The sequence below is a fragment of the Xenopus laevis genome, chromosome 2L (genome assembly GCF_017654675.1).
Source record: "Xenopus laevis strain J_2021 chromosome 2L, Xenopus_laevis_v10.1, whole genome shotgun sequence".
Classification (NCBI taxonomy): Eukaryota; Metazoa; Chordata; class Amphibia; order Anura; family Pipidae; genus Xenopus; species Xenopus laevis.
The window spans coordinates 30,612,360-30,620,048 of NC_054373.1; the positions used below are offsets into that span (position 1 = coordinate 30,612,360).

At 41.0% G+C, this 7,689-nt stretch overlaps 1 protein-coding gene across 4 annotated transcripts in view; it reads right to left on the reverse strand.

The window, feature by feature from the left end:
• Window positions 1-108, reverse strand: part of specc1.L (sperm antigen with calponin homology and coiled-coil domains 1 L homeolog) — a 223,348-nt gene extending 223,240 nt beyond the window's left edge. For 2 of the 4 annotated variants that reach the window (XM_018246074.1, XM_041581666.1), the window contains exon 1: window positions 69-106. The gene's annotated coding sequence lies outside the window, so the exon portion shown is untranslated. Of the gene's footprint in view, window positions 1-68 lie in introns of all 4 variants that reach the window. The other 2 variants (XM_041581668.1, XM_041581667.1) reach the window with 1 other exon arrangement.
• Between the last annotated feature and the right edge of the window lie 7,581 nt (window positions 109-7,689).

Consider the following 7,689-nt stretch of genomic DNA (forward strand, 5'->3'; position numbering starts at 1 on the left):
CCTTGTTGAAAAACCCCAATAAGCAACAGTGAAGCTTTTTAGCGCAGCCACTCGTGCCCTGCTCTTACCTCGCTCCCCCGTCACGCACCCGTCTCTTCTTCTGCAGCTTACAGGTACCCAGCGTGCACTAGACACTTCATGCCACTAGAGGGCGCAGGCTGGATGTCAATTATCCTCCTCCGCAAACCCGGGAGCTTGGAATGCTGGGAAACGTAGTTCTGAAACCAGGATAGAAAGCACTGTCACAGCCCTTGTGAACTACATTTTCCATAAGCGAATGGTCGCTAATGGGGACTGTAGTTTTTTCTTTTGCCATGGTTACAGCTTGCGCCCCCACATGTCCTTGGACACTCTATGTTGCAGTTGTCTTCTTTTTCTGTGTGTGTTGTTTTTTTTTATAGTTTTGCAATAAACTGTGAGTTCATATTTATAGAGATGACAACTGTGTGTTTGGCTACAAATGATACACACACAGGGCATAGGGACGGCTTTATTTCATACTGAGTCCTGTCACACAGGGGTGTTTGTGCAGCTTTAACCCCAAGTATCCTAAATAAACAGCCCAAACCTGTCTCTATTCAGTCATAAGCGGTACATTATAGAGTTTGTTCACCTTTAGATTAACTTTTAGTATGATGTAGATATTCTGAGACAATTTGCAATTAGGGTTGCCACTTTTTCAGAAACGGAACTAGAGGGGGGCGGGCCCTGGCGCAGGACGCACAGCCGGGCACCGCCCCCCTCCGTACACCCGGAACTGGCCCGGGAATATGCGCCGCCAAGCGCGGACTGCCGGGGGGCCCTGAGGGGGTGCGGGCCCTGGCCCGCTCGCACCCCCTGCTCCCCCGGTAGTTCCGTCCCTGCACCTTTTCTGGAAAAAAATACCGGCCTTGCTATACATTAATCTTTTTTGTTTATTAATTACATTGGGATCAGCCATCATTTTTACCGGCCAGGCCGTTAAAATGCCGTCCAGGTGGCAACCCTATTTGCAATTGGTTTTTATTTTTTATTATTTGTGGTTTTTGAGTTATTTAGCTTTTTATTCAGCAGCTCTCCAGTTTGCAATTACAGCAATCTAGTTGCTAGAGTCCAAATTACCTTAGCAACCATGCATTGATTTGAATAAGAGACTGCAATATGAAAAGGAGAGGCCTGGATAGAAAGATGAGCAATAAAAAGTAGCAATAACAATACATTTGTCACAGAGCATTTCTTTTTTACAAAGCATTTCTTTTTAGATTGGGGCAGTGACCCCCATTTATAAACTGCAAAGAGTCAGAATAAAAAGGCAAATAACTTTAAAAACCAGAACATATAAATAATGAAGACCAAGTACAAAATTGGCCATTCTTTAACATACTAAAAGATACCTCAAAGGTGAACCATACCTTTAATGGTTCATTATGATTTAAAGAGTGATATTCTGAGAGTCTTCATAAGTTATTTAGCTTTTTATTCAGCAGCTCTCCAGTTTGCAGTTTCAGCCACCTGGTTGCTAGGGTCAAAGTTACCCTAGCAACCATACATTGAATAAAGGGCATGAATAAAAAAATGAGTAATAAAAAGTAGCAATAGCAATACATTTGTCGCCCTACAGAGCATTTCTTTTTAGATGGGGTCAGTGACCCCCATTTGAAAGCTGGAAAGAGTCAGAAGAAAAATGGCAAATAACTCAAAAACTATACAATATAAATAATGAAGACCAAGTGCAAAATTGCTAGGAATTGGCCATTCTATAACATACTTAAAGGTACCTCAAAGGTGAACCATCCATTTAAAGGGGATGTTCACTCTTGACTTAATTTTTATGATGATGTAAAGAGTGATATTCTGAGAGACTTTGCAATTGGTTTTCATTTTGATATTATTTTTGCTTTTTAAGTTATTTAGCTTTTTATTCAGCAGCCCTCCAGTTTGCAGTTTCAGCCATCTGGTTGCTAGGGTCAAAATTACCCTAGTAACCATACATTGAAAAAAGGGCATGAATAAAAAAATAAGTAATAAAAAGTAACAATAACAATACATTTGTCACCTTACAGAGCATTTCTTTTTAGATGGGGTCAGTCGCCGACCATTTGAAAGCTGGAAAGAGTCAGACAACAAAGGCAAATAACTAAAAAAAAAACAATAAAAATTAAATAATGAAAACCAATTTAAAAGTTGCTTAGAATTGGCCATTCACTTAAAAGTGAACTACCCCTTTAATGTATACTAGGGACGTACCAAATCCAGGATTCTGTTCAGGATTCTGCCTTTTTCAACAGGATTCAGATTCAGCCAAACAGCGAGTGGTTCTCTTTAACCCTATGCAAATTAGAGTTAGGATTCAGTTTGGTATTCGGGCCTAATCTTTCATGAAGGATTCGGCTGAATCCCTAAATGGATTCGGTGCATCCCCAATTTAAAGGGCACCTGTCACTCCAAAATTGTTTACCCCACCCTTTGGTGTGCTAATAGAGCCCATTCTCCAATACAATACAAAAAAAACAATAATGATTTTAAAAGAAATGACCCCCACAGGCACATGTACTTCTTCCAGGGACCATCCCGGTGTGGGTGGGCTAACGGGTGGCAGGGGGCATTTATAAAAAAAAAACTATTGTTTTCTATCTATTAGCAAACATCTTTAGTGGGACAAACTATTTTGGCGTGACAGGTGGCTGAAGGGGAGGCCCTTGGCAAAGCCTGGATCCAGCAGACGCTTGCAGTGCTACACTATGAGTCATTATTTGGCTGCAGTTCAGCAACAGCCGAGGAGCTGCAGGTTGCTCACTTCTGATGCATGTACTCATATAAAAAACAATTACAATATATCTTATTATGTATCTACTCTTCCTATCCGTAAGCTCTGCTGTGTGCCTGTATAACATACAAGGGGTATAGGTGCTGATATGCTGTGCAACCCTTGACACTACTTCATGACCTACTGGCCAGATATCTGGAAAAACTCCAGAAATGAACCACAAGAACATATAGGGGTATAAAAAGTCCTTATTGCCGTTAATTTTTGATGTTCAGAGCAATGATTTGTGCCAGAGTCAGATCTGTTTATCATCATATCATCACCTTCAGTAATGGACGCCTGGTGCACGGTGATAGAGGGATCGGCACCCTCCAAAGTAGAATCCCAAAATATTCACTGGCACTCCAAGGCTGGTGCAAGCAGGGACAACCCTTGCGTGTTTATTAGCAATTGACAAATGGGTATAGCCCAAAACGTTGCTGTTTCTGCTAATAAACACGCATGGGTTGTCCCTGCTTACACCAGCCTTGGAGTGCCAGTGAATCTTTTTGGATAACTGATAGGGACAGCAGTTGCACCCCACTGCATCAGTGTAAGGATATGTTTACGGCAGGTCTTTGGAAGTCTCCAGACCCCCGCTGCAGCCGCAGCCCATCATTAGCCCACTCATACATGTACATACCTTCTTTTGCCGTGACCAGAGCCAGAGAGGGCGGTCGGGGGCAGCAAGGGCAGGAAGCAAGCCTGCCCCACCTGGTTTTGGAAGAATGTTAGTGAGGATTGGGCAGGAGCCAGGAGGGCAGGGAGAATTGGTGAGTGAGACAGTAAGAAATTGGAATTGAAATCTCAGGAAAGGTACAAGTTGATTTGGTGCTACTGAAGTGCATGTTGTAGCTCTCACAGGTCTTATAGAGGAAGGCTGCACCATGTTTTTTGCATCAGTTCCACATACTACAGATTTTCCCATGCCCTTTAATTGGCTTGTGGTGTTTATACAAATTGCCTGTAGATTTCACTGTGCCCAGACTTATACTGTGCATACTTCATACAGCTTAAAAGTGAAAATTACTGTTATGTAATGCGCCTGCTAATAAAGCACTGTTATACTCTACTCATCCTCGGCTACCCAAAACATAACAAATGGTGACAAGGATGGCTCTTCTACCTCTGCAACAGCCTTTCTTCCAAACCCTGGTGAGCCTACCATACCTTTTACTGCTTGGATCCGTATGTTTGATAATTACATTATTGCTGCTGACCAAGGGGAGATTTCTGATGCTAGAAAGCGTGCTTTACTTATTCACTGCCTGGGAGCAGAGGGACAGCGTATATTCTATACATTACCATTACCTGATGATACTTATGAAACTGCTCTTACTGCTATAAAGAACTTTTTTTGTGCCAAGAGTAAATGTGGTTGCTGAAAGATATAAATTCCGCCAACGTGGACAGCGTAATGGCGAATCCACAGAACAATTTGTAGCAGCTTTGAGAGAGCTGGTTGTTATCTGTGACTTTGGGAATCTAACAGATGAAATGCTGAGAGACCAAATAGTGGAAAAAACAAACTCACTTTGCATTAGAGAGAGAGACTGCTCCTAGAGAAGGATTTAACCCTTGCAAAGGCTATTACAGTTGCTAGTCAAATTGAAACAGCAGAGGCAGAGGCTAAAACTCTCAGTCAGGGAACTGCTGGGAATGTACAGATTGTGAATTCAGCACTGTGGCCTAATAATGCAGTCACAGGCAAAATACAGTGCTATGGAAAGGGATTCACCTACACTGCAAAACTATACAGCAAATACAAATAGAAAATACTGCTTTCGTTGTGGTTCAACACAACACACTGCAAATCATTGCAAATCATGTCCTGCAAGAGCTAAACGGTGCCGCAAATGCACAAAAGTAGGACATTTTACTAAGATCTGCCGTAGTTCTGCTAAAGATGTTCATGAAGTCACTACTACAAATGTTACAGTATTAAGTGTGGATAAAGCTGGTACATTTATTCCAGACAAGTTTATATGCACTGTCAGTGTCAGTACTGCTTCTGCTGACAAGGGACACTCCATTAACCTGATGCTTGATACAGGTTCAGCTGTTTCTATACTACCCAAGGATATTTTCTTGAAATACTTTGCAAAAGATCCACTTGTTGCACCTGCCCTGAAACTGGTCAGTTACTTAAAGGATCCAATCCCTGTGCTTGGTTACTTGCCAGTGACTGTACAATTCTGGGCTGTGCAAAGAACTTAAGTTGAGACCAGATGTAAAACCGGTACCATTCCCTGATTCAGCATGGGAAAAACTTGGTATTGATATTGTGGGTTCTTTTACAGATGCTCCTATAGACTTCAGATTTGCTATAACCTTGATAGACTATTACAGTAAATGGCCTTAAATTGCATTTGTTTCTCATATAACATCAGCTACAGTAATAATATTTCTGTCTACAGTCTTCAGCAGAGAAGGTAATCCAAAGGAGTTAATATGAGACAACGGACCATAGTTTGTCTCATATGAGTTTGAATCCTTTCTGAGAGAGAGGAATATTGTGCATAGGAAATCTTCAGTGTATTACCCACAAGCAAATGGAGAAATCAAGCGAACAGAAGTCTGAAAGAAGCACTACAGACAACAAATCTTACTGGGAAATCTTAGAAAGTAATTACAACAGAGTTCCTACATAACTATAGTGCAACACGCCATGCAACAACCCAATCATCTCCATCTGAATTGTTACATGGCAGACAGATGCGCATTAAGTTACATGTTGCAGACATCAAACTTCCACAAAATACTGTGCCTACAAAATCATCTACTGCCGACATTGTGAAACTTCACCAAGCCAACTGCAAGGCTTATACTGACAGAAAACGTGGTGCCAGAGAAGTACACTTTCAGCCTGGATCGTTAGTCAGAATTAAGAAACCAGGAATACTGAAACAAGGACAATCTAAATTTACTATACCATTTGAAGCGAGACGCCAGCGAGGACCATACACATATGAACTGTCTGATGGATGCATATGGAATGCAAGTCATCTTGCTCCTGTTAGATATGACTTTGGAGAAGCTCCATTTGATGAAGGACATTTTCCTACTCCTGATGTCAACTGCAATAGGCAGGCCTATAAGGCATACTGAGAGAATCAGAAAACTACCTGCATGGACCCAGGACTATGTGATATGAATAATGTATATTATTGCTTTAAGATCCATTGTTGTTGTTTATTACATTTGCCCAAATGTTTTCCTACTATTGGGGGAATATGTGGTGTTTATACAAATGTCCTGCGGGTGTCACTGTGCACAGGACTTGTACTGTGCATACACAGGACTTTCTTCAGCTTGAAAGTGAAAGTAAAAGCTTACTGTTGTACAATGCCTGCATGACTCTGCTAATAAAGCACTGTTATACTCTACTCATCCTCGGCTACCCAAAACATAACATGCCCCCAACATTCTTTTATTCATTTTCCTTCCAGTCCCTTTGTTACTTATGGTCATTACTTGGCTCCTCCTGTAGTTGCAGAGTCAGCTCCATATCTAGTTATACGACTGAATGTAAAGCTCTAAATAAGACCCTGTTCTCACTTCTGGCACCTTGTGAGATCCCTGTAGCCTCATATATATATATATATATATATATATATATATATATATATATATATATATATATATATATATAGATCGATAGATAGATAGATATATATATAGATAGATATATATATATATATATATATATATATATACTGATGCTATTGGAGACCCATTTAAACAGAAATGCTTAAATAGGGACAGAGTGATTAAATAATAGTAATGTCCTTTTAGCTAGAACAGAATTAGAATAAGGTGTTAGTAAATGAAAGATCTCAGGCAGCTCACAATTAAGTGACAGGTGCCATGAAGCTCAGCACAGTTGGTAATTGTGATCTTTTCATTACAAGCTGCACCCCCACACTGTGCCACTCAGCCGCCTTTACCAACTCAGTGAAGCCCACGCAGACTTTACCTTCAGCGATACCTGCACAACAGATTCTGGGTTTTGTTGGAAACCTAAGGTAGTGACGGCTGATTTGCCTTTTGTGGGGGCTCTTGTTTTGGATCTGAATGTAAATAGAATTCAGGTATTTATTCTGTGCTCTGAAATTGCCTTGGCTTCACTGAATGCCATCTGCTGGATTGCTTGCTAGAATAAAATAGTGCACAGGCATGAATGTGCCCCACGCTGGGGTCCTGTAATGGAGTGCAGTCACTATTCATACTCTTCTCTTTAACTTTGTTCTTTTGTTTCCTTTTTGTCCCCAAGTATCGAGGAAAATCCAACTGGAAAAACAGCGTGATGAGTGGGTGTATCACTGGCAGAGCTATCGGCTTCCGAGGTAAGTGCATTGCTTTCAGTTTGTGTTGTTGTTGTGCAGTCGCTCTTAATAAATAGTTTGTTTCAGGACTCCTTTATTCCCCTTCACGATGAAAGAAATTGATATTTCTATTATTGCCTTTTATATAGAGCAGACACATTGCTCAGCGCTTACAGACATTATACATCTTTCCCATCAGGGTCTGTCCCCGTGGAGCTTACACTCCAAGAAGCTTACACAAGGTTCCAAGCACATTCACACACACACTAGCAGGGCCATCATTAGAAATCACGGGGCCCCATACAACAAATTTTTCAGGGCCCCACCCCAGATCCCACCCACTACAAACCACAGTTAAAAGACCACACAAAAACATCAGCGCTAAAAAAAAGTAACCCACCTCACACACACAAGTTATAAAAAGCTATTGATGGTCATGGCCCCCCTTACAAGTTAAAAAAAAATTGGGCCCCCAGAGAATATTTTTTTTAAAAAAATTGGTGGCAGGGGCCTATAGATTATTAATATAATACATTGGTGGCCAGAGGGATTCAAAAATTAAAAATTAATTAAGTAGAA